Consider the following 11359-nt stretch of genomic DNA (forward strand, 5'->3'; position numbering starts at 1 on the left):
GAAGAAGGTGCTCTGGTCAGATGAGACCAAAATGAAACTTTTTGACCAAAATGCAAAACGCTATGTGTGGCGGAAAACTAACACTGCACATCACTCTGAACACACCATCCCCACTGTCAAATATGGTGGTGGCAGCATCATGCTTGGGGGGTGCATCTCTTCAGCAGGGACAGGGAAGCTGGTCAGAGTTGATGGGAAGATGGACGAGACCCACCACGGGTCTCCCAGAGGCCTAGGGACCAGCAAGGGCACATGGGACACCCTCCACGTGCAGAGGAGGCCTGACTGCAGCGGCTCCTCCGGTCACCATGGGAAAAACCACGCTGCCACCATGTAAATGGAGGGCCTGTTGCCGCTCCATCGCAGCCACAGAGTAGGTATGCTGCCCCAGGCCTGTCCACCACTGCTGCCCAGCCAGGGTGCCCCCCCCCAGCCCTATGTTCACCCTATGTCCACTAAGCCAGTGGACACTATGTCCACTATGCCAGTCCTGCACTCCCTTCACTGGCTACCTATAGAATGGAGGGTCCTATTCAAGATCGGCCTACTGACATTTAAATCCCTGAATAATTTAGGCCCTGGATACATGAAAGATATGTTGCAGCTGCGTAGCAATCCCCGCATTCTCAGATCAACAGGTTCTAATAATCTAGTCATACCCAGAGTCCACTTGGAAACTTTTGGTCCCAGAGCCTTCTGTCATGCTGCCCCTACGTTTTGGAACTCCTTACCTCAACAGATCAGGACAGCTCCATCCCTGGACGTGTTTAAATCCAGACTGAAAACCCACCTGTTCAGTTTGGCATTTGCAGAAATATAACTTTTGTTGTGTGAATACTTCATCCTACTAATTACTGAATCTGAGAGAGCCTAAGCGCTTTGAGTCCTATGGGAGAAAAGCGCTATAGAAATGTTATTGTATTGTATTGTATAATGCTGCCCAGACGAGATGCCCCCCGGCCTCATGTCCACCACTGCTGCCCAGCCCGGGTGGTCCCAGGCCCCACGTCCACCACTGCTGCCCAGCCAGGGTGCCCCCGGCCCTATGTCCACCAATGCTGCCCAGGCGAGGTGCCCCCGGCCTCATTTCCACCACTGCTGCCCAGCCCGGGTGGCCCCAGGTCCACCACTGCTGCCCAGCAAAGGTGCCCCCTGGCACCGCAGGGCCCTCACTGCATCTGCACCCTTATCACCCAGCCATGCGGACTTTGAAATTAGAAGCGCTTCTCCTCGAGCAACCTGGCTCAAGTGATCCCTGCTGTCCGCCTCCATCAGGATCCCCCCCAGCTTCCTCTCTACTTTGAGGACAATCGGTAGCACCTGTCTAGTTGGGAGCGTGTCGCTGTGTAGCGTCCAGTGCCGAAAATGGCAGCGCTCATATCAGCTCTCAGGCTGCTCCTCCAGTCCCACGCTTTTCTGCTCCTGCTATCAGTGTATGTCTTGCTATGTCTGTATTACGTTAATTGTACGTGTATGCTGTAATGCTCTGCTTGTATTACGTTAACTGTACGTGTATGCTGTAATGCTCTGCTTGTATTACGTTAACTGTACGTGTATGCTGTAATGCTCTCTGTGTTTGCTTCTGATTTTGCTTTTATTGTTTATACGTATGTTTCATGCTTAACTGTATACGACGCTCTGCTTAAATGTATGCACAAACTGTAATGTTGTCCTATGTATGCTTGTCTCATTGTCTACGTATGTACCATGCTTAACCGTGCTATTTTCTTGTTTTTCACCAACGACCCTGTATGCGCCAAAACCAATTCCGGGTACAATCCACCGTTGTACTTGGCGAAATAAATTCTGATTCTGATTGAGCCAAATACAGGGCAAACTTGGAAGAAAACCTTTTGGAGACTGCAAAAGACTTGAGACTGGGGCGGAGGTTCACCTTCCAGCAGGACAATGACCCTAAACATAAAGCCAGAGCAAAAATGGAATGGTTTATAAAAAAAAAATAAAAAAAAAAAAATATATGTGTTAGAATGGCCCAGTCAAAGTCCAGATCTAAATCCAATCAAGAATCTGTGGCAAGATCTGAAAACTGCTGTTCACAAACGCTGTCTATCTAATCTGACTGAGCTGGAGCTGTTTTGCAAAGAAGAATGGGCAAGGATTTCAGTCTCTAGATGTGCTAAGCTGGTAGAGACATACCCTAAAAGACTGGCAGCTGTAATTGCAGCAAAAGGTGGTTCTACAAAGTATTGACTCAGGGGGCCGAATAATTACGCACACCCCACTTTGCAGTTATTGATTTGTAAAAAATGTTTGGAATGATGTACGATTTTCGATCCACTTCTTACGTGTACACAACTTTGTATTGGTCTTTCACGTGGAATTCCAATAAAACAGATTCATGTTTGTAGCAGTAATGTGACAAAATGTGGAAAACTTCAAGGGGGCCGAATACTTTTGTAACCCACTGTATAATGTGTGTATATATGTATTATATTTTGTATACTCACAATGTATCCTGCCTGGTACTGCTTTTCTTTTAGTATTTTTCAGAGTAAAAATACAGAGAAATGAAACAGTTCATTACAGTGCAAGGCTAAGAGCAGTGGTTTGGAGGAGCAAGATTCATCCAGTTTGGATACAAAAAAGGATAAGATTCTAAGCATAAGAATGTGGTTCCTGTTAAAAGAATGGATAAGTCTAGAAGATGTTCTGTTTGTGATGTGAAACTATCTCAGACATGGAAGAAATCGGTGTCAGAAATGTGAACAGGATAAGGCTAACACTAAGGGCCTGTTTCCACTACACGAAGAAAAACTGACGCCAATGAAGGCCTATGGGAAAATCTGCATCAGAAAAATCGCGTTTAGTGGAAACAGGCCCATAGGCTTTCATTGGAGTCCGTTTTTCTGCATCCAATCCGCGTGTAGTGGAAACGGGCCCTAATGTGGTTCAAGATTTAGTTACTATGATTAAGGATGAATTGTGTAATACGGTTTAGCTTTCCCGACTGTTAGAACAGAGCCTTCTACTAAAGTGCTTTCATCAAGTAATCCTTTGGTGCAGTCTGAAGGGGTTATTGATGAACAGGTTATCTCAGAGGAGGAGTCTCTTGAAGAGGGCGAGCAAAGAGACAGTCCTGCGTTGGAGGAAGAGCCTTCTACTTCCAAAGGTTCTAAATATCTTTTTTTTCTGCCGAAGATACTCCAGAACTGTTAAGAGCCATTTATGAAAATGAGGGTATCCAGGTATCTGAACCCGAATTATTGTTACAGGATAAAATTTATAAAGGTCTTAAATCTCAGCCATGCAGATCTTTTCCAGTACATTCTTCACTGAAAGAAATAGTTTCTGATCAGTGGAAGGACCCAGAACGTAGAGCTTTTATTTCCAATTCTTTTAAAGGACTTACGAGGCCAAGTACAGTAAAATTAAAAAAAAAAAGTTAGCTACCTGGATCAGCTTGTAAGGCACGGAGGACGCCGTCCACGCCCTCCGTGCCGTTCCGCCTGGTCCCCGCCGCCGAACAGCCCCCTGAACAGTCCCGACCGCGCGGCCCGGGTCGGGCACCCCAGCCTGTACCAAGATGGCCACCGGAGCTGGCCGTGGCTGCACAGTCCGCATAGCCGCGAGTGCGGCTGCGCAGCTCTAAGGCCAACCCCCCGATCCACGCTACTGTTACGTGATCGGGGGGTTGGCCTTAGAGCTGCGCAGCCGCACTCGACGGCATCCTCCGTGCCTTACAAGCTGATCCAGGTAGCTAATTTTTTTTTTACTGTACTTGGCCCCGTAAGTCCTTTAAACGTCGTTTTCCAAAAGCTGATGAGGCTCCTTGGGCTAAATGTCCCAAGATTGATGCAGCAATTTCGCACTATTCAAAGGATACGGATTTATCTTTTGAAGACTCGGGGTTGTTAAAAGACCCTATGGATAAAAAGTCGGATGTTTTAATTAAAAGATCTTGGGAAGCTACTACGTTCTGTTTCAAACCTGAAATGTCTTCAGTTTGTGTTGCACGTAATCTTCTATATTGGGTAGAAGCAGTGGAGGAGTAGCTCATTAAGGGAGTTCCTCATGAACATATCTTACTATCCATTCCTTTGATTTTGAAGGCGGTGGCTTTTCTGGCAGACGCAGCAGCAGAGGCGTTAAGATATTTTGCTCGTGCTGCGGCTTTAGAAAACGCTACCAGACGTTCCATATGGTTAAAAACCTGGGAGGGAGACGTCACTAAGGCCCAGTGCACACCGAGCGGTTTTTGGAGCGATCCACCGGCCGCATCCGCCTGGAAAAATGCTTGGCTAATGTATTGCAATGGGATGGTGCACACCGGCGGTTTGAGGTTTTTGCCAAGCCGCAAACGCGCCTCCTGCTGCGCGTTTGCTGTTTGCTAAAAAACCTCAAACCGCCGGTGTGCACCACACATTAAAATACAATAGCCAAGCGTTTTCACTGGCTGATGCGGCTGGTGGATCACATACAAAAATCAGCTTGGTGTGCACCCGGCCAAATATCTGCTCTCTGCTCCCAAAACCGCTAGCGTTTTGACAATCTGCTAGCGGTTTTGGTGTGCACTGGGCCGAAGTAAAAAATTATGTGCCATGCCTTTTGAAGGAGAATTACTTTCTGGAAAGGATTTAGAGTCAGTACTTACAAGGTCTGCAGAAAGGGGTAAGAAATTACCCGATAAAAAGAAAAAGGTTGTGAATAAAAAAAAAAAAAAAAAAACCAGCAGGAAGGTGAGTGGATCCTCTTCTCCCCTACCGCCGCATCAGTAACAGATCACTACAATCCATCAGCAATCGTAGGGATCACGTGATCAGCAGCCATATGCTGCTGATCACTGAGGGGAGAGGTCAGCTGTCATATGACAGCTTAAATGCTCCTCTCAGGTACGCACGATCGCATCGGGAGCAGAAACTGCGGGTGGCGTAAATCCTACGCTGCATTAGGCTAGAACAGCCGCCATAGGATTTACTATCGTCAGTCCCCAAAAGGTTAAATAGTGTCCAGGCAGCTACAGTACATGCAAAACAAGTAAAATCAATTGGCAGTAGAATGCAGAAGGACAGATACACCCTTCACTGACAAAAGCAGACACCCCCAGAAAGAATCGCACTCAGAAGACCCAACACAGAACATAAAACAATAAGGCCCCATTCACACTGGAGCATTTTGTCAGCGTTTTGCTGATTGCCAGCAACCATCAGCAAAGCACAATGGAAATGAATTTTAATTAATCTAGTCACACAGCAGTGTTGCGATTTTGATAAAAATCACAAACGCGCTACATGTAGCATTTCACAATGTGATTCTCGTATCCCACATGACATAGCAAAGCACAATCGCTGTACAATCACACTCCCTAAAAAAAAAAAATAAATAAATAAAATAAAATCACAATGCCAAGTTGCATTTTGCAGGTGTTAACTGACCCTTAGGTTTGGCAAGTACCAGGCTCTCAGTAAACATATAATCTTGTACATGGAATTCTGAGTTTAGACCAGAGGGTCAGGAACCTTTTTGGTTGAGAGAAATTACAAATTAACACCTCACTAGCTCTCCTTTTAAAATCCTTTAGGATACTCAGGAAAAGCAGAAGGGGGAGGAGAGGTAGTGGATCCAAGTCTAAAAAAAAAAACATAGCTGTCCCCAGGAAAGCTCAATCACAGCCACACTCTGCAATGCCAGATCGATAAATAATAAGACTGCAACTATACATGACCTAATAGAGCTCTCTGATTTGACCTTTTTGACAGAGACCTGGCTTGGGAAATATGCAGGCCCAACTCTTGAAGCAACCGTGCCGACCAATTATTCAGTCTTGCACTGTGAGAGATTAGTCCGCAAGGGTGGGGGTGTTGCCATATGCTTCAGATCCTCGTTGAATAAAAGGCCCCTGCCCATAGGCCCCACTGAAACCTTTGAATGTCTTGCAGCCCAACTGTCAGCAGAGACAAACGTCAACATATTGCTCATATATCGCCCCCCAGAAAATGGTCCAGCCTTTAAGGAAATATCTGAACTCTTATCCTGCCTAACAGTGGAACACCCTAGATGGATCATCCTGGGAGATTTTAAATGCATGGGTGGAAGATCACGACTCCCGCCTAGGACGTGAACTACTTCTCATAATGAGTGAACTGGGTTTCTCTCAGGCTGTCAACCTCCCCACCCACAAGAAAGGGCACACCCTGGATCTTATATTTCATTCCGGACTTTTAATATCACACATGGATATAAACCCAGTGGTATGGTCAGACCACCACACCATCCACTTCACTCTGAAAGCACCAGCGATAAAACACAGAGGGAAAGAACTCATAAAATACCGTTCTCTGAAAGATGTCTCACCCCAGCATGTTCAGAATACCCTCAACTTCGACGCATTAACCAATCATTGCGCAGACCCAGACTCCATGGTCCTGATGTACAACCATGCAGTGTCATCTGCCTATGACACCCTTGCTCCAGTTCGCATTAAACGGTCTACACCACTTCACCATGCACGGTGGTTTGACAGCTCACTAAAGGACCTAAAGAAAGAATGTGCGCAGACTAGAAATTAAGTGGCGAAAATCTCAGAATTCAATAGATAAACACACTCTTGTCTCTCACCTGGAAAGCTACCAAAATGCGATCACCAAGAAAAAATCCTCCTACCTATCACAGGAGATCGCAAAGGCCACCAACAGGCCAGCCCAACTATTTTGCACAGTTGATAGACTATGTAACCCATCCTGTCTAAAACCTACTATAACTCCCTCAAAGGAGCTATGCGAGAAATTTGCTTGCTACTTTGCTGACAAAGTATCCTCTATTCGGTCTCTCATTCAGTCCACAGCACCTAAGACTTATTCAACTCCTGGAAATAGTGGCAAAAACAACCTAACACCCTGGACTAACTTCAAAAGTATTAGTGAGGAAGAGATCTCAGACATCCTCCGTCGCCTCGGCCAGACAACCTGCGACCTGGACCAACTAAACATATGCTGAAATGCCCTGACCTGCTTGGTCCAACATTTCACAAAATAGTAAATTGCTCTCTGCAAGCAGGGAGGTTTCCTACCTCTCTAAAAGAAGGAATCATCAAGCACCTTCTTAAAAAACCTTCCATAGATCCAGATGCTATGAGCAGCTACAGACCTGTCTCTAACCTCCCCTTAGGTAAAGTTATTGAAAAGGCTGTCTATCTGCAACTTGAAACCAGGCTGTCAAGTAAACAACATCCTGGACCCTCTACAATCTGGCTTTAAGAAACACCACAGCTGTGAAACAGCCCTCATCCAAGTCTGCAACGATCTGCTCATGGCAAGGGACAGAGGGGAATGCTCCATCCTAATCCTGTTGGATCTCAGCGGCTTTTGATACAGTTGACCACGAAATCCTGCTTAACAGACTGCAGGAGTACTGTGGCATCAGTGGATCAGTTCTCCAGTGGTTCAGATTATTCCTGACTGACAGAACACAGAGTATCCCTAGGTCCTATAATGTCCAAACCTGCACCTCTACAATTTGGAGTGCCACAAGGATCAATCCTATCCCCTCTGCTGTTTGCAATCTACATGTTGCCACTTGGTACACTTATCCAACATCATGGCCTGACGTACCACTGCTACGCCGATGACACACAGCTATACCTGTCCTTCAAACCTGGTGGAACAGACCCTACTCCATAAAAAAATAAACTCTTGCTTAGCTGAGCTACAGGCATGGATGAATGAGAACTGGCTGAAACTAAATACTGACAAAACTGAGGTCCTGTTTGTCCAAAGCCAGCACTCGCCATCAAAACAGCTCTATCCTAAAAGCAACACCAATCAGGATTGGGAATTCACATAAACAGCTCCAACCTTGTGCGCAGCCTTGGCGTACTAATCGATGGGGAATTGAGTTTCAGAAACCAAATTTCATCTGTAGTTAAATCTTCCTACTTTCATCTGAAGAACATTGCAAAGATTAACCTCCTTAGCGGTATAGACGAGCTCAGCTCGTCCATTACCGCCGGAGGGTGCCGCTCAGGCCCTGCTGGGCCGATTTTCTTCAAATAAAAAGGTGCACACGCAGCCGGCACTTTGCCAGCCGCGTGTGCTACCTGATCGCAGCCGCCCTGCGGCGATCCGTCGTGAAAGAGGGTCCCCCCAGCCGCCCTACACAGTTCCGGCCAGCGCTAAAGGGCTGGATCAGAGGCGCTGACGTCAGGACGTCGGCTGACGTCCATGACGTCACTCCGCTCGTTGCCATGGCGATGAGAAAAGCAAAACAAGGAGGGCCGCTCATCGCGGCCCTTCTTGTTACTTCTGATCGCCTGAGGCGATCAGAAGTACGCGGCAGGAGCGCCCTCTAGTGGGCTTTCATGCAGCCAACTTTCAGTTGGCTGCATGTAATAGATTTTTTTTTTTTTTTTATAAAAAAAAAAAAAAAACACCCTCCTGCAGCCGCCCTGGCGATCTTAATAGAACACCAGGGTGGTTAAACATCTGATTCCCCCAGAGGATCTTCCAACCCTAGTCCACACCGTCACATCACGGCTGGACTACTGCAATGCCCTTTATGCTAGCCTCCCCAAAAAGGACCTGCGTCGCCTGCAATTAGTGCAGAATGCTGCTGCCAGATTGCTAACAAACCAGCCTTGCCACTTTCACATTACACCGATCTTTCGCTCACTGCACTGGCTACCAGTAGAATGGAGAATACTCTTCAAGATTGGACTGCTGACATTCAAATCCCTGCACAATCTGGGCCCTGGATACATGAAGCACTTGCTGAAGCTGCACCACACCTCTCAACCTCAGATCAGCAAGTTCTATAAACTTGGTCACTCCCACAGTGCACCTCAAAAAAATCTGGAGATAGAGCCTTCTGTCATGCTGCCCCTACTCTCTGGAACTCCCTGCCACACCCAGTAAAGACAGCACCATCCCTGGAGCTATTCAAACCCACACTGAAAAGCCACCTGTTCAGCCTGGCATTTCCAGACTTATAAAATTCTTCCTCTGTACCTCGATGGTCGGAGCCATGCTTATGTGATTTGAGTCCCACGGGAGAAAAGCGCTTTACAAATGTTATTTGTTGTTGTTGAGAGAGCCATAAACGCCACATAATTTAAAATGTAATTCCGTGAGAGCCATACAATAGGTTTCAAACTGGGACAGTAGGGCTCAAGTCCCCGTTGCCATGGTGATGTGTATACAGTTGATCTGCCACACAGTGGAAGTGTCAACAGCAACATCAGCAATTTCTGCCTGATGCCCAAATGTAAACTCCCCCCCCCTCCCCCAAATTTAAAAGGGAACCTTAACTGTAACAAAATAAAAGAGTATCACTTACATGGGGCCTCGACCAGCCACCCACCACTGTCCTCTACTCACGGCGTGAAGAACCAATCCTCCGTTCCCCCGCCACAGCGAAGTTTCATACACTGCGCAGCCCTTGGAATGCAAATCCTGGTCCGTATACACATCAGCGAACGCATCCTGTGCATGCACAGTCCGCGTTTCTCTCTTTACTGTGCAGCATGTGTTCAATGATGTGTATGCATACCATGAAACACATTCCAAGGAAATGCACAAAACGCAGTGGCCCGCTAACTGCTCAATCAGCAAAACCGAAACTTAACTGCGGCTGAATAACAGAGGATCTGTTCTTCACATCGTGGGCACAGGACAACGGGGGGGGGCGTCTGGTCAAAACCCCAGGTAAGTGAAACTCTTATTTTGTTATAGTTAAGGTTCCCTTTAAACACTAAATACTACTATACAAATAAGTTCTACCCCTTCTCATTCCCTATGGCAACCCTTTCAAAAAAGATCAATCGATGTAATCCATTGCAAGATCTCATGCCTCACCAGTATCCACCGTAAAACATCATCACCTCTTCAACTACAAGCACCAAGAGTCAAAAGCTTTGGCAAGGTCACTCCTTCCATGTATTGGTTGATCACGTGCAGCACTATCACCTCTCATGACAGATAACCCATTGACACAATGCCAGAGCTCGAATGACAAGCACCCAGATAAGTGCACAGTGAGGGGTCATTCCTGCCCTAAAGAACTAGAGATGGCATTCTGCACACACTGAAAAGAGCAGGATAGGCAGCAGGCAAAGCACTGAGACAGAACGAGCATGCAGCCAGAGAAGTTGTGCCCTCACTGCCCTGGAAGGCTGGAAGCTAAGCCTGCCACTCACTCAGGAAATATATGTGCAAAGGACGAGGGCTACAAGCAGACACATAAAGGAAACGAGCAGGGCTTTAGCACTGCCTGTACTAGCATATGCTTTATCATGGCAGTAAACTACATACCCGAGTGACACAACCAGCTACAGAGTGACTACAAGACGCTTATACAACACACAGCACGGGGGAAGCCGACCATTCTCCATGTGTCACCTTCTCCCGCCCCTCCCCCTTGACCCATAGCCCTCGCACACTCCCGACACCCGTTCCTTGGGCTTTCCACTAATCGGTCAGTCACTTACCGCACGGCCGTCCTTATGTAGTGTCCCGAATACGATTTAAATCCCCCCGGGTTCTCATTAGCAGCTCTGAGTTATACACTTCCGGGTCGGGCAGGTTGATAAGGGCGGAGCCAAAGGTTCACCGTCTTGTGGGCGGGACGAAAATAAGCCTCGGTTTTTGTATTGGTTTTTGGTGCTGATGCTGGGGGGATAAGCTTTGCGTACAGTAGCCAGAGTAGGCTGTTAGAACTAACCTTGGAAGTACTAACATTACTGTAATGGTACGAACTGATGTCATGCTGAAAGCAACATGTTACTACTACTTTCATTAATGGTTATCGTCCGTTATGCAACACAGGTATGCAGAAATGCAATTCACTTTTTCTCCCATTAAGTAATTTTTCAACTTCTCTTTAAAATACCTTTTCAGCACTTTGTAATTTAAAAAGCACCAAAAAGTAGGTGCAAGGTACTCTCAGAATTATTTGCAGTTTTTTTCTTTTTTGCCTGCTGGTGGTTTAAAAGGCATTGATTTTGAAGTTGTAAATATATCACCTTGGAGAAAAGTCAGAAAAAAAAGTTAGGTGCATATAGGTTGTAGTCTATTACTTAATGAGGCACTTAAAGGAATCATCAGCTCAGGCAAAAAATAAAAAATCTGCGTTACTCACCTGGGGCTTTCTCCAGCCCCTTGCAGCCGACTGTCCCACGCCGACCGCTCCACTCTCCGCCGACCTCGAGGTCGTCCTCTGCACCCTGCGGGGAGCCCGGGACGGCGGTGGAGAGCAGAGTGGTCGGCGTGGGACAGTCGGCTGCAAGGGGCTGGTAAAAAGCCTCAGATGAATAACACTGATTTTTTTTTTTTTTTATTGCCTGACAATTAAGCCTAATTAAAAAAAAAATGAGTTTTACTCACCTGGGGCTTTTACCAGCCCCCTGCAG

General features: G+C 46.7%; 1 protein-coding gene across 3 annotated transcripts in view; it reads right to left on the reverse strand.

Annotated features, from left to right (window-relative positions):
• DIS3L2 (DIS3 like 3'-5' exoribonuclease 2) overlaps positions 1–10543 on the reverse strand; it is a 313259-nt gene extending 302716 nt beyond the window's left edge. For 2 of the 3 annotated variants that reach the window (XM_068281273.1, XM_068281272.1), the window contains exon 1: positions 10439–10543. The gene's annotated coding sequence lies outside the window, so the exon portion shown is untranslated. The remainder of the gene's footprint in view (positions 1–10438) is intronic. The other variant, XM_068281274.1, reaches the window with a different exon arrangement.
• Between the last annotated feature and the right edge of the window lie 816 nt (positions 10544–11359).

Source organism: Hyperolius riggenbachi, chromosome 4 (genome assembly GCF_040937935.1).
Source record: "Hyperolius riggenbachi isolate aHypRig1 chromosome 4, aHypRig1.pri, whole genome shotgun sequence".
NCBI classification, from domain to species: domain Eukaryota; kingdom Metazoa; phylum Chordata; class Amphibia; order Anura; family Hyperoliidae; genus Hyperolius; species Hyperolius riggenbachi.